Source organism: Electrophorus electricus, chromosome 13 (genome assembly GCF_041902795.1).
Source record: "Electrophorus electricus isolate QZ-2024a chromosome 13, ASM4190279v1, whole genome shotgun sequence".
Classification (NCBI taxonomy): Eukaryota; Metazoa; Chordata; class Actinopteri; order Gymnotiformes; family Gymnotidae; genus Electrophorus; species Electrophorus electricus.
Window position 1 is genome coordinate 22564817 of NC_137509.1, and position 14816 is coordinate 22579632.

At 35.7% G+C, this 14816-nt stretch overlaps 3 non-coding genes and 13 pseudogenes across 3 annotated transcripts; all 16 read left to right on the forward strand.

The window, feature by feature from the left end:
• Positions 1–403: 403 nt before the first annotated feature.
• LOC145649923 (5S ribosomal RNA) lies at positions 404–522 on the forward strand. Its single transcript, XR_014116641.1, has one exon. It is a non-coding gene; the product is annotated as a 5S ribosomal RNA (ribosomal RNA).
• A 792-nt stretch (positions 523–1314) lies between these two features.
• Positions 1315–1433, forward strand: LOC145644156 (5S ribosomal RNA; annotated as a pseudogene).
• A 793-nt stretch (positions 1434–2226) lies between these two features.
• LOC145650452 (5S ribosomal RNA) lies at positions 2227–2345 on the forward strand (annotated as a pseudogene).
• Positions 2346–3138: 793 nt separating this feature from the next.
• LOC145650162 (5S ribosomal RNA) lies at positions 3139–3257 on the forward strand (annotated as a pseudogene).
• A 791-nt stretch (positions 3258–4048) lies between these two features.
• Positions 4049–4167, forward strand: LOC145650140 (5S ribosomal RNA; annotated as a pseudogene).
• Positions 4168–4959: 792 nt separating this feature from the next.
• Positions 4960–5078, forward strand: LOC145650142 (5S ribosomal RNA; annotated as a pseudogene).
• A 792-nt stretch (positions 5079–5870) lies between these two features.
• LOC145643718 (5S ribosomal RNA) lies at positions 5871–5989 on the forward strand. The gene has a single exon (XR_014116067.1). It is a non-coding gene; the product is annotated as a 5S ribosomal RNA (ribosomal RNA).
• Positions 5990–6782: 793 nt separating this feature from the next.
• Positions 6783–6901, forward strand: LOC145644559 (5S ribosomal RNA; annotated as a pseudogene).
• Positions 6902–7912: 1011 nt separating this feature from the next.
• On the forward strand, positions 7913–8031 carry LOC145644157 (5S ribosomal RNA; annotated as a pseudogene).
• Positions 8032–8712: 681 nt separating this feature from the next.
• On the forward strand, positions 8713–8831 carry LOC145648904 (5S ribosomal RNA; annotated as a pseudogene).
• A 793-nt stretch (positions 8832–9624) lies between these two features.
• Positions 9625–9743, forward strand: LOC145649988 (5S ribosomal RNA; annotated as a pseudogene).
• Positions 9744–10535: 792 nt separating this feature from the next.
• Positions 10536–10654, forward strand: LOC145650143 (5S ribosomal RNA; annotated as a pseudogene).
• Positions 10655–11446: 792 nt separating this feature from the next.
• Positions 11447–11565, forward strand: LOC145643730 (5S ribosomal RNA). Its single transcript, XR_014116068.1, has one exon. It is a non-coding gene; the product is annotated as a 5S ribosomal RNA (ribosomal RNA).
• Positions 11566–12358: 793 nt separating this feature from the next.
• On the forward strand, positions 12359–12477 carry LOC145644561 (5S ribosomal RNA; annotated as a pseudogene).
• Positions 12478–13376: 899 nt separating this feature from the next.
• On the forward strand, positions 13377–13495 carry LOC145644059 (5S ribosomal RNA; annotated as a pseudogene).
• A 681-nt stretch (positions 13496–14176) lies between these two features.
• LOC145650144 (5S ribosomal RNA) lies at positions 14177–14295 on the forward strand (annotated as a pseudogene).
• The last annotated feature ends 521 nt before the right edge of the window (positions 14296–14816 follow it).

The following is a 14816-nucleotide window of genomic DNA, read 5'->3' on the forward strand; positions in this document are numbered from 1 at the left end:
AGATTAAATAGAAATCTTTTAGTACCAGGGAATAGCAGGTGCTGTAAGATTTTATTGCATACCTTTAATTTATGTTCAAGCTATCATGTTCATTATTGAAGTGCAGTGAATAATTAAATCAAAATATCTGCTAGCACCTGGGAATAGCAGATGCTGTAAGTTTTTATTGCATCACTTTAATTTACTCTCCAACTGACATGCTTGAATGTGAAATGCAGTGATTAATAAAAAAACTGTCTGTTAGTGCCTCCGTATACCAGATGTTGTAAGCTTTTATTGCATCATTTAATTTACTTTCAAGATAACATTCTAGAATGTCAAGTGCAGGGATTAATAAAAAAAATAGTCAGATTGGTCTTTCATCATATTTGCTATGATTAGGCAATTTGACTAAGTGTTTAAGGCTTACGGCCACACCAGCTTGAGAACGCCCAATCTCATCTGACCTTGGAAGCTAAGCAAGCTTGGGCCTGGATTGTACTGAGGTGGGTCCCTACCTAGGAATACCAGGTGCTGTAAGCTTTTCTTGCATCACTTTAATTTACTTTCAAGCTGACATGCTCAAATGTGAAGTGCAGTGATTAATAAAAAAAAACTATCTGTTAGCACATGGGAATAGCAGATGCTGTAAGTTTTTTTTGCATCACTTTCATTTACTCTCCAACTCACATGCCTGAATGTGAAGTGCAGTGATTCATCAAAAAACTATCTGTTAGCAGCTTGGACTACGAGATGCTGTAAGCTTCTCTTGCATCACTTTAATGTACTTTTAAGATGACATGCTAGGATGTGAAGTGCAGTGATTAATTAAAAAAGCTATCTGTTAGCACCTGGGAATAGCAGATGCTGTAAGTTTTTGTTGCATCACTTTAATTTAATCTGCAACTGACATGCTTGTATGTGAAGTGTACAGATTAAATAGAAATCTTTTAGTACCAGGGAATAGCAGGTGTTGTAAGATTTTATTGCATCCCTTTAATTTATGTTCAAGCTATCATGTTCAAATTTGAAGTGCAGTGAATAATTAAATCAAACTATCTGTTAGCACCTGGGAATAGCAGATGCTGTAAGTTTTTATTGCATCACTTTAATTTACTCTCCAACTGACATGCTTGAATGTGAAGTGCAGTGATTAATAAAATAATTGTCTCGTATTGCCTCCGTATACCAGATGTTGTAAGCTTTTATTGCATCATTTAATTTACTTTCAAGATAACATTCTAGAATGTCAAGTGCAGGGATTAATAAAAAAAATTGTCAGATTGGTCTTTGATCATATTTACTATGATTAGGCAATTTGAGTAATTGTTTAAGGCTTACGGCCACAGCAGCTTGAGAACGCCCAATCTCATCTGACCTTGGAAGCGAAACAACTTTGGGCCTGGATAGTACTGAGGTGGGACCCTACCTAGGAATACCAGGTGCTGTAAGCTTTTCTTGCATCACTTTAATTTACTTTCAAGCTGACATGCTCAAATGTGAAGTGCAGTGATTAATAAAAAAAACTATCTGTTAGCACATGGCAATAGCAGATGCTGTAAGTTTTTTTTGCATCACTTTCATTTACTCTCCAACTCACATGCCTGAATGTGAAGTGCAGTGATTCATCAAAAAACTATCTGTTAGCAGCTTGGACTACGAGATGCTGTAAGCTTCTCTTGCATCACTTTAATTTACTTTTAAGATGACATGCTAGGATGTGAAGTGCAGTGATTAATTAAAAAAAACTATCTGTTAGCACCTGGGAATAGCAGATGCTGTAAGTTTTTGTTGCATCACTTTAATTTAATCTGCAACTGACATGCTTGTATGTGAAGTGTACAGATTAAATAGAAATCTTTTAGTACCAGGGAATAGCAGGTGCTGTAAGATTTTATTGCATCCCTTTAATTTATGTTCAAGCTATCATGTTCAAATTTGAAGTGCAGTGAATAATTACATCAAACTATCTGCTAGCACCTGGGAATAGCAGATGCTGTAAGTTTTTATTGCATCACTTTAATTTACTCTCCAACTGACATGCTTGGATGTGAAGTGCAGTGATTAATAAAAATACTGTCTGTTAGTGCCTCCGTATACCAGATGTTGTAAGCTTTTATTGCATCATTTAATTTACTTTCAAGATAACATTCTAGAATGTCAAGTGCAGGGATTAATAAAAAAAATAGTCAGATTGGTCTTTAATTCATATTTGCTATGATTAGGCAATTTGACTAATTGTTTAAGGCTTACTGCCACACCATCTTGAGAACGCCCAATCTCATCTGACCTTGGAAGCTAAGCAAGTTTGGGCCTGGATAGTTCTGAGGTGGGACCCTACCTAGGAATACCAGGTGCTGTAAGCTTTTCTTGCATCACTTTAATTTACTTTCAAGCTGACATGCTCAAATGTGAAGTGCAGTGATTAATAAAAAAAAACTATCTGTTAGCACATGGGAATAGCAGATGCTGTAAGTTTTTTTTGCATCACTTTCATTTACTCTCCATCTCACATGCCTGAATGTGAAGTGCAGTGATTCATCAAAAAACTATCTGTTAGCACCTTGGACTACGAGATGCTGTAAGCTTCTTTTGCATCACTTTAATTTACTTTTAAGATGACATGCTAGGATGTGAAGTGCAGTGATTAATTAAAAAAAACTATCTGTTAGCACCTGGGAATAGCAGATGCTGTAAATTTTTGTTGCATCACTTTAATTTAATCTGCAACTGACATGCTTGTATGTGAAGTGTACAGATTAAATAGAAATCTTTTAGTACCAGGGAATAGCAGGTGCTGTAAGATTTTATTGCATCCCTTTAATTTATGTTCAAGCTATCATGTTCAAATTTGAAGTGCAGTGAATAATTACATCAAACTATCTGCTAGCACCTGGGAATAGCAGATGCTGTAAGTTTTTATTGCATCACTTTAATTTACTCTCCAACTGACATGCTTGAATGTGAAGTGCAGTGATTAATAAAAATACTGTCTGTTAGTGCCTCCGTATACCAGATGTTGTAAGCTTTTATTGCATCATTTAATTTACTTTCAAGATAACATTCTAGAATGTCAAGTGCAGGGATTAATAAAAAAAATAGTCAGATTGGTCTTTGATCATATTTGCTATGATTAGGCAATTTGACTAAGTGTTTAAGGCTTACTGCCACACCATCTTGAGAACGCCCAATCTCCTCTGACCTTGGAAGCTAAGCAAGTTTGGGCCTGGATAGTACTGAGGTGGGACCCTACCTAGGAATACCAGGTGCTGTAAGCTTTTCTTGCATCACTTTAATTTACTTTCAAGCTGACATGCTCAAATGTGAAGTGCAGTGTTAATAAAAAAAAACTATCTGTTAGCACATGGGAATAGCAGATGCTGTAAGTTTTTTTTGCATCACTTTCATTTACTCTCCAACTCACATGCCTGAATGTGAAGTGCAGTGATTCATCAAAAAACTATCTGTTAGTAGCTTGGACTACGAGATGCTGTAAGCTTCTCTTGCATCACTTTAATGTACTTTTAAGATGACATGCTAGGATGTGAAGTGCAGTGATTAATTAAAAAAGCTATCTGTTAGCACCTGGGAATAGCAGATGCTGTAAGTTTTTGTTGCATCACTTTAATTTAATCTGCAACTGACATGCTTGTATGTGAAGTGTACAGATTAAATAGAAATCTTTTAGTACCAGGGAATAGCAGGTGCTGTAAGATTTTATTGCATCCCTTTAATTTATGTTCAAGCCATCATGTTCAAATTTGAAGTGCAGTGAATAATTAAATCAAACTATCTGTTAGCACCTGGGAATAGCAGATGGTGTAAGTTTTTATTGCATCACTTTAATTTACTCTCCAACTGACATGCTTGAATGTGAAGTGCAGTGATTAATAAAAAAATTGTCTCGTATTGCCTCCGTATACCAGATGTTGTAAGCTTTTATTGCATCATTTAATTTACTTTCAAGATAACATTCTAGAATGTCAAGTGCAGGGATTAATAAAAAAAATTGTCAGATTGGTCTTTGATCATATTTACTATGATTAGGCAATTTGAGTAATTGTTTAAGGCTTACGGCCACACCAGCTTGAGAACGCCCAATCTCATCTGACCTTGGAAGCGAAACAACTTTGGGCCTGGATAGTACTGAGGTGGGACCCTACCTAGGAATACCAGGTGCTGTAAGCTTTTCTTGCATCACTTTAATTTCCTTTCAAGCTGACATGCTCAAATGTGAAGTGCAGTGATTAATAAAAAAAAACTATCTGTTAGCACATGGCAATAGCAGATGCTGTAAGTTTTTTTTGCATCACTTTCATTTACTCTCCAACTCACATGCCTGAATGTGAAGTGCAGTGATTCATCAAAAAACTATCTGTTAGCAGCTTGGACTACGAGATGCTGTAAGCTTCTCTTGCATCACTTTAATGTACTTTTAAGATGACATGCTAGGATGTGAAGTGCAGTGATTAATTAAAAAAGCTATCTGTTAGCACCTGGGAATAGCAGATGCTGTAAGTTTTTGTTGCATCACTTTAATTTAATCTGCAACTGACATGCTTGTATGTGAAGTGTACAGATTAAATAGAAATCTTTTAGTACCTGGGAATAGCAGGTGCTGTAAGATTTTATTGCATCCCTTTAATTTATGTTCAAGCTATCATGTTCAAATTTGAAGTGCAGTGAATAATTACATCAAACTATCTGCTAGCACCTGGGAATAGCAGATGCTGTAAGTTTTTATTGCATCACTTTAATTTACTCTCCAACTGACATGCTTGAATGTGAAGTGCAGTGATTAATAAAAAAATTGTCTCGTATTGCCTCCGTATACCAGATGTTGTAAGCTTTTATTGCATCATTTAATTTACTTTCAAGATAACATTCTAGAATGTCAAGTGCAGGGATTAATAAAAAAAATTGTCAGATTGGTCTTTGATCATATTTACTATGATTAGGCAATTTGAGTAATTGTTTAAGGCTTACGGCCACACCAGCTTGAGAACGCCCAATCTCATCTGACCTTGGAAGCGAAACAACTTTGGGCCTGGATAGTACTGAGGTGGGACCCTACCTAGGAATACCAGGTGCTGTAAGCTTTTCTTGCATCACTTTAATTTCCTTTCAAGCTGACATGCTCAAATGTGAAGTGCAGTGATTAATAAAAAAAAACTATCTGTTAGCACATGGCAATAGCAGATGCTGTAAGTTTTTTTTGCATCACTTTCATTTACTCTCCAACTCACATGCCTGAATGTGAAGTGCAGTGATTCATCAAAAAACTATCTGTTAGCAGCTTGGACTACGAGATGCTGTAAGCTTCTCTTGCATCACTTTAATGTACTTTTAAGATGACATGCTAGGATGTGAAGTGCAGTGATTAATTAAAAAAGCTATCTGTTAGCACCTGGGAATAGCAGATGCTGTAAGTTTTTGTTGCATCACTTTAATTTAATCTGCAACTGACATGCTTGTATGTGAAGTGTACAGATTAAATAGAAATCTTTTAGTACCTGGGAATAGCAGGTGCTGTAAGATTTTATTGCATACCTTTAATTTATGTTCAAGCTATCATGTTCATTATTGAAGTGCAGTGAATAATTAAATCAAAATATCTGCTAGCACCTGGGAATAGCAGATGCTGTAAGTTTTTATTGCATCACTTTAATTTACTCTCCAACTGACATGCTTGAATGTGAAGTGCAGTGATTAATAAAAAAACTGTCTGTTAGTGCCTCCGTATACCAGATGTTGTAAGCTTTTATTGCATCATTTAATTTACTTTCAAGATAACATTCTAGAATGTCAAGTGCAGGGATTAATAAAAAAAATAGTCAGATTGGTCTTTCATCATATTTGCTATGATTAGGCAATTTGACTAAGTGTTTAAGGCTTACGGCCACACCAGCTTGAGAACGCCCAATCTCATCTGACCTTGGAAGCTAAGCAAGTTTGGGCCTGGATAGTACTGAGGTGGGACACTACCTAGGAATACTAGGTGCTGTAAGCTTTTCTTGCATCACTTTAATTTCCTTTCAAGCTGACATGCTCAAATGTGAAGTGCAGTGATTAATAAAAAAAAACTATCTGTTAGCACATGGCAATAGCAGATGCTGTAAGTTTTTTTTGCATCACTTTCATTTACTCTCCAACTCACATGCCTGAATGTGAAGTGCAGTGATTCATCAAAAAACTATCTGTTAGCACCTTGGACTACGAGATGCTGTAAGCTTCTTTTGCATCACTTTAATTTACTTTTAAGATGACATGCTAGGATGTGAAGTGCAGTGATTAATTAAAAAAAACTATCTGTTAGCACCTGGGAATAGCAGATGCTGTAAATTTTTGTTGCATCACTTTAATTTAATCTGCAACTGACATGCTTGTATGTGAAGTGTACAGACTAAATAGAAATCTTTTAGTACCAGCGAATAGCAGGTGCTGTAAGATTTTATTGCATACCTTTAATTTATGTTCAAGCTATCATGTTCATTATTGAAGTGCAGTGAATAATTAAATCAAAATATCTGCTAGCACCTGGGAATAGCAGATGCTGTAAGTTTTTATTGCATCACTTTAATTTACTCTCCAACTGACATGCTTGAATGTGAAGTGCAGTGATTAATAAAAAAACTGTCTGTTAGTGCCTCCGTATACCAGATGTTGTAAGCTTTTATTGCATCATTTAATTTACTTTCAAGATAACATTCTAGAATGTCAAGTGCAGGGATTAATAAAAAAAATTGTCAGATTGGTCTTTGATCATATTTACTATGATTAGGCAATTTGAGTAATTGTTTAAGGCTTACGGCCACACCAGCTTGAGAAAAAACAATCTCATCTGACCTTGGAAGCGAAACAAGTTTGGGCCTGGATAGTACTGAGGTAGGACCCTATCTAGGAATACCAGGTGCTGTAAGCTTTTCTTGCATCACTTTAATTTACTTTCAAGCTGACATGCTCAAATGTGAAGTGCAGTGATTAATAAAAAAAACTATCTGTTAGCACCTGGGAATAGCAGATGCTGTAAGTTTTTTTTGCATCACTTTCATTTACTCTCCAACTCACATGCCTGAATGTGAAGTGCAGTGATTCATCAAAAAACTATCTGTTAGCACCTTGGACTACGAGATGCTGTAAGCTTCTCTTGCATCACTTTAATTTACTTTCAAGATGACATGCTAGGATGTGAAGTGCAGTGATTAATTTAAAAAAAACTATCTGTTAGCACCTGGGAATAGCAAATGCTGTAAGTTTTTGTTGCATCACTTTAATTTAATCTGCAACTGACATGCTTGTATGTGAAGTGTACAGATTAAATAGAAATCTTTTAGTACCAGGGAATAGCAGGTGCTGTAAGATTTTATTGCATCCCTTTAATTTATGTTCAAGCTATCATGTTCAAATTTGAAGTACAGTGAATAATTAAATCAAACTATCTGTTAGCACCTGGGAATAGCAGATGCTGTAAGTTTTTGTTGCATCACTTTAATTTAATCTGCAACTGACATGCTTGTATGTGAAGTGTACAGATTAAATAGAAATCTTTTAGTACCAGGGAATAGCAGGTGCTGTAAGATTTTATTGCATACCTTTAATTTATGTTCAAGCTATCATGTTCATTATTGAAGTGCAGTGAATAATTAAATCAAAATATCTGCTAGCACCTGGGAATAGCAGATGCTGTAAGTTTTTATTGCATCACTTTAATTTACTCTCCAACTGACATGCTTGAATGTGAAATGCAGTGATTAATAAAAAAACTGTCTGTTAGTGCCTCCGTATACCAGATGTTGTAAGCTTTTATTGCATCATTTAATTTACTTTCAAGATAACATTCTAGAATGTCAAGTGCAGGGATTAATAAAAAAAATTGTCAGATTGGTCTTTGATCATATTTACTATGATTAGGCAATTTGAGTAATTGTTTAAGGCTTACGGCCACAGCAGCTTGAGAACGCCCAATCTCATCTGACCTTGGAAGCGAAACAACTTTGGGCCTGGATAGTACTGAGGTGGGACCCTACCTAGGAATACCAGGTGCTGTAAGCTTTTCTTGCATCACTTTAATTTCCTTTCAAGCTGACATGCTCAAATGTGAAGTGCAGTGATTAATAAAAAAAAACTATCTGTTAGCACATGGCAATAGCAGATGCTGTAAGTTTTTTTTGCATCACTTTCATTTACTCTCCAACTCACATGCCTGAATGTGAAGTGCAGTGATTCATCAAAAAACTATCTGTTAGCACCTGGGAATAGCAGATGCTGTAAATTTTTGTTGCATCACTTTAATTTAATCTGCAACTGACATGCTTGTATGTGAAGTGTACAGATTAAATAGAAATCTTTTAGTACCAGGGAATAGCAGGTGCTGTAAGATTTTATTGCATCCCTTTAATTTATGTTCAAGCTATCATGTTCAAATTTGAAGTGCAGTGAATAATTAAATCAAACTATCTGCTAGCACCTGGGAATAGCAGATGCTGTAAGTTTTTATTGCATCACTTTAATTTACTCTCCAACTGACATGCTTGAATGTGAAGTGCAGTGATTAATAAAAAAATTGTCTCGTATTGCCTCCGTATACCAGATGTTGTAAGCTTTTATTGCATCATTTAATTTACTTTCAAGATAACATTCTAGAATGTCAAGTGCAGGGATTAATAAAAAATATAGTCAGATTGGTCTTTGATCATATTTGCTATGATTAGGCAATTTGACTAAGTGTTTAAGGCTTACTGCCACACCATCTTGAGAACGCCCAATCTCATCTGACCTTGGAAGCTAAGCAAGTTTGGGCCTGGATAGTACTGAGGTGGGACCCTACCTAGGAATACCAGGTGCTGTAAGCTTTTCTTGCATCACTTTAATTTACTTTCAAGCTGACATGCTCAAATGTGAAGTGCAGTGATTAATAAAAAAAAACTATCTGTTAGCACATGGGAATAGCAGATGCTGTAAGTTTTTTTTGCATCACTTTCATTTACTCTCCAACTCACATGCCTGAATGTGAAGTGCAGTGATTCATCAAAAAACTATCTGTTAGCACCTTGGACTACGAGATGCTGTAAGCTTCTCTTGCATCACTTTAATTTACTTTTAAGATGACATGCTAGGATGTGAAGTGCAGTGATTAATTAAAAAAAACTATCTGTTAGCACCTGGGAATAGCAGATGCTGTAAATTTTTGTTGCATCACTTTAATTTAATCTGCAACTGACATGCTTGTATGTGAAGTGTACAGATTAAATAGAAATCTTTTAGTACCAGGGAATAGCAGGTGCTGTAAGATTTTATTGCATCCCTTTAATTTATGTTCAAGCTATCATGTTCAAATTTGAAGTGCAGTGAATAATTACATCAAACTATCTGCTAGCACCTGGGAATAGCAGATGCTGTAAGTTTTTATTGCATCACTTTAATTTACTCTCCAACTGACATGCTTGAATGTGAAGTGCAGTGATTAATAAAAATGCTGTCTGTTAGTGCCTCCGTATACCAGATGTTGTAAGCTTTTATTGCATCATTTAATTTACTTTCAAGATAACATTCTAGAATGTCAAGTGCAGAGATTAATAAAAAAAATAGTCAGATTGGTCTTTGATCATATTTGCTATGATTAGGCAATTTGACTAAGTCTTTAAGGCTTACTGCCACACCATCTTGAGAACGCCCAATCTCATCTGACCTTGGAAGCTAAGCAAGTTTGGGCCTGGATAGTACTGAGGTGGGACCTTACCTAGGAATACCAGGTGCTGTAAGCTTTTCTTGCATCACTTTAATTTACTTTCAAGCTGACATGCTCAAATGTGAAGTGCAGTGTTAATAAAAAAAAACTATCTGTTAGCACATGGGAATAGCAGATGCTGTAAGTTTTTTTTGCATCACTTTCATTTACTCTCCAACTCACATGCCTGAATGTGAAGTGCAGTGATTCATCAAAAAACTATCTGTTAGCACCTTGGACTATGAGATGCTGTAAGCTTCTCTTGCATCACTTTAATTTACTTTTAAGATGACATGCTAGGATGTGAAGTGCAGTGATTAATTAAAAAAAACTATCTGTTAGCACCTGGGAATAGCAGATGCTGTAAATTTTTGTTGCATCACTTTAATTTAATCTGCAACTGACATGCTTGTATGTGAAGTGTACAGATTAAATAGAAATCTTTTAGTACCAGGGAATAGCAGGTGCTGTAAGATTTTATTGCATCCCTTTAATTTATGTTCAAGCTATCATGTTCAAATTTGAAGTGCAGTGAATAATTACATCAAACTATCTGCTAGCACCTGGGAATAGCAGATGCTGTAAGTTTTTATTGCATCACTTTAATTTACTCTCCAACTGACATGCTTGAATGTGAAGTGCAGTGATTAATAAAAATGCTGTCTGTTAGTGCCTCCGTATACCAGATGTTGTAAGCTTTTATTGCATCATTTAATTTACTTTCAAGATAACATTCTAGAATGTCAAGTGCAGGGATTAATAAAAAAAATTGTCAGATTGGTCTTTGATCATATTTACTATGATTAGGCAATTTGAGTAATTGTTTAAGGCTTACGGCCACACCAGCTTGAGAACGCCCAATCTCATCTGACCTTGGAAGCGAAACAACTTTGGGCCTGGATAGTACTGAGGTGGGACCCTACCTAGGAATACCAGGTGCTGTAAGCTTTTCTTGCATCACTTTAATTTCCTTTCAAGCTGACATGCTCAAATGTGAAGTGCAGTGATTAATAAAAAAAAACTATCTGTTAGCACATGGCAATAGCAGATGCTGTAAGTTTTTTTTGCATCACTTTCATTTACTCTCCAACTCACATGCCTGAATGTGAAGTGCAGTGATTCATCAAAAAACTATCTGTTAGCAGCTTGGACTACGAGATGCTGTAAGCTTCTCTTGCATCACTTTAATGTACTTTTAAGATGACATGCTAGGATGTGAAGTGCAGTGATTAATTAAAAAAGCTATCTGTTAGCACCTGGGAATAGCAGATGCTGTAAGTTTTTGTTGCATCACTTTAATTTAATCTGCAACTGACATGCTTGTATGTGAAGTGTACAGATTAAATAGAAATCTTTTAGTACCTGGGAATAGCAGGTGCTGTAAGATTTTATTGCATACCTTTAATTTATGTTCAAGCTATCATGTTCATTATTGAAGTGCAGTGAATAATTAAATCAAAATATCTGCTAGCACCTGGGAATAGCAGATGCTGTAAGTTTTTATTGCATCACTTTAATTTACTCTCCAACTGACATGCTTGAATGTGAAGTGCAGTGATTAATAAAAAAACTGTCTGTTAGTGCCTCCGTATACCAGATGTTGTAAGCTTTTATTGCATCATTTAATTTACTTTCAAGATAACATTCTAGAATGTCAAGTGCAGGGATTAATAAAAAAAATAGTCAGATTGGTCTTTCATCATATTTGCTATGATTAGGCAATTTGACTAAGTGTTTAAGGCTTACGGCCACACCAGCTTGAGAACGCCCAATCTCATCTGACCTTGGAAGCTAAGCAAGTTTGGGCCTGGATAGTACTGAGGTGGGACACTACCTAGGAATACTAGGTGCTGTAAGCTTTTCTTGCATCACTTTAATTTCCTTTCAAGCTGACATGCTCAAATGTGAAGTGCAGTGATTAATAAAAAAAAACTATCTGTTAGCACATGGCAATAGCAGATGCTGTAAGTTTTTTTTGCATCACTTTCATTTACTCTCCAACTCACATGCCTGAATGTGAAGTGCAGTGATTCATCAAAAAACTATCTGTTAGCACCTTGGACTACGAGATGCTGTAAGCTTCTTTTGCATCACTTTAATTTACTTTTAAGATGACATGCTAGGATGTGAAGTGCAGTGATTAATTAAAAAAAACTATCTGTTAGCACCTGGGAATAGCAGATGCTGTAAATTTTTGTTGCATCACTTTAATTTAATCTGCAACTGACATGCTTGTATGTGAAGTGTACAGACTAAATAGAAATCTTTTAGTACCAGCGAATAGCAGGTGCTGTAAGATTTTATTGCATACCTTTAATTTATGTTCAAGCTATCATGTTCATTATTGAAGTGCAGTGAATAATTAAATCAAAATATCTGCTAGCACCTGGGAATAGCAGATGCTGTAAGTTTTTATTGCATCACTTTAATTTACTCTCCAACTGACATGCTTGAATGTGAAGTGCAGTGATTAATAAAAAAACTGTCTGTTAGTGCCTCCGTATACCAGATGTTGTAAGCTTTTATTGCATCATTTAATTTACTTTCAAGATAACATTCTAGAATGTCAAGTGCAGGGATTAATAAAAAAAATTGTCAGATTGGTCTTTGATCATATTTACTATGATTAGGCAATTTGAGTAATTGTTTAAGGCTTACGGCCACACCAGCTTGAGAAAAAACAATCTCATCTGACCTTGGAAGCGAAACAAGTTTGGGCCTGGATAGTACTGAGGTAGGACCCTATCTAGGAATACCAGGTGCTGTAAGCTTTTCTTGCATCACTTTAATTTACTTTCAAGCTGACATGCTCAAATGTGAAGTGCAGTGATTAATAAAAAAAACTATCTGTTAGCACCTGGGAATAGCAGATGCTGTAAGTTTTTTTTGCATCACTTTCATTTACTCTCCAACTCACATGCCTGAATGTGAAGTGCAGTGATTCATCAAAAAACTATCTGTTAGCACCTTGGACTACGAGATGCTGTAAGCTTCTCTTGCATCACTTTAATTTACTTTCAAGATGACATGCTAGGATGTGAAGTGCAGTGATTAATTTAAAAAAAACTATCTGTTAGCACCTGGGAATAGCAAATGCTGTAAATTTTTGTTGCATCACTTTAATTTAATCTGCAACTGACATGCTTGTATGTGAAGTGTACAGATTAAATAGAAATCTTTTAGTACCAGGGAATAGCAGGTGCTGTAAGATTTTATTGCATCCCTTTAATTTATGTTCAAGCTATCATGTTCAAATTTGAAGTACAGTGAATAATTAAATCAAACTATCTGTTAGCACCTGGGAATAGCAGATGCTGTAAGTTTTTGTTGCATCACTTTAATTTAATCTGCAACTGACATGCTTGTATGTGAAGTGTACAGATTAAATAGAAATCTTTTAGTAACAGGGAATAGCAGATGCTGTAAGTTTTTATTGCATCACTTTAATTTACTCTCCAACTGACATGCTTGAATGTGAAGTGCAGTGATTAATAAAAAAACTGTCTGTTAGTGCCTCCGTATACCAGATGTTGTAAGCTTTTATTGCATCATTTAATTTACTTTCAAGATAACATTCTACAATGTCAAGTGCAGGGATTAATAACAAAAATTGTCAGATTGGTCTTTGATCATATTTGCTATGACTAGGCAATTTGAGTAAGTGTTTAAGGCTTACGGCCACACCAGCTTGAGAACGACCAGTCTCGTCTGACCTTGGAAGCGAAACAAGTTTGGGCCTGGATAGTACTGAGGTGGGACCCTATCTAGGAATACCAGGTGCTGTAAGCTTTTCTTGCATCACTTTAATTTATTTTCAAGCTGACATGCTCAAATGTGAAGTGCAGTGATTCATCAAAAAACTATCTGTTAGCAGCTTGGACTACGAGATGCTGTAAGCTTCTCTTGCATCACTTTAATTTACTTTTAAGATGACATTCTAGGATGTGAAGTGCAGTGATTAATTAAAAAAAACTATCTGTTAGCACCTGGGAATAGCAGATGCTGTAAGTTTTTGTTGCATCACTTTAATTTAATCTGCAACTGACATGCTTGTATGTGAAGTGTACAGATTAAATAGAAATCTTTTAGTACCAGGGAATAGCAGGTGCTGTAAGATTTTATTGCATCCCTTTAATTTATGTTCAAGCCATCATGTTCAAATTTGAAGTGCAGTGAATAATTAAATCAAACTATCTGTTAGCACCTGGGAATAGCAGATGGTGTAAGTTTTTATTGCATCACTTTAATTTACTCTCCAACTGACATGCTTGAATGTGAAGTGCAGTGATTAATAAAAAAATTGTCTCGTATTGCCTCCGTATACCAGATGTTGTAAGCTTTTATTGCATCATTTAATTTACTTTCAAGATAACATTCTAGAATGTCAAGTGCAGGGATTAATAAAAAAAATTGTCAGATTGGTCTTTGATCATATTTACTATGATTAGGCAATTTGAGTAATTGTTTAAGGCTTACGGCCACACCAGCTTGAGAACGCCCAATCTCATCTGACCTTGGAAGCGAAACAACTTTGGGCCTGGATAGTACTGAGGTGGGACCCTACCTAGGAATACCAGGTGCTGTAAGCTTTTCTTGCATCACTTTAATTTCCTTTAAAGCTGACATGCTCAAATGTGAAGTGCAGTGATTAATAAAAAAAAACTATCTGTTAGCACATGGCAATAGCAGATGCTGTAAGTTTTTTTTGCATCACTTTCATTTACTCTCCAACTCACATGCCTGAATGTGAAGTGCAGTGATTCATCAAAAAACTATCTGTTAGCGGCTTGGACTACGAGATGCTGTAAGCTTCTCTTGCATCACTTTAATGTACTTTTAAGATGACATGCTAGGATGTGAAGTGCAGTGATTAATTAAAAAAGCTATCTGTTAGCACCTGGGAATAGCAGATGCTGTAAGTTTTTGTTGCATCACTTTAATTTAATCTGCAACTGACATGCTTGTATGTGAAGTGTACAGACTAAATAGAAATCTTTTAGTACCAGCGAATAGCAGGTGCTGTAAGATTTTATTGCATACCTTTAATTTATGTTCAAGCTATCATGTTCATTATTGAAGTGCAGTGAATAATTAAATCAAAATATCTGCT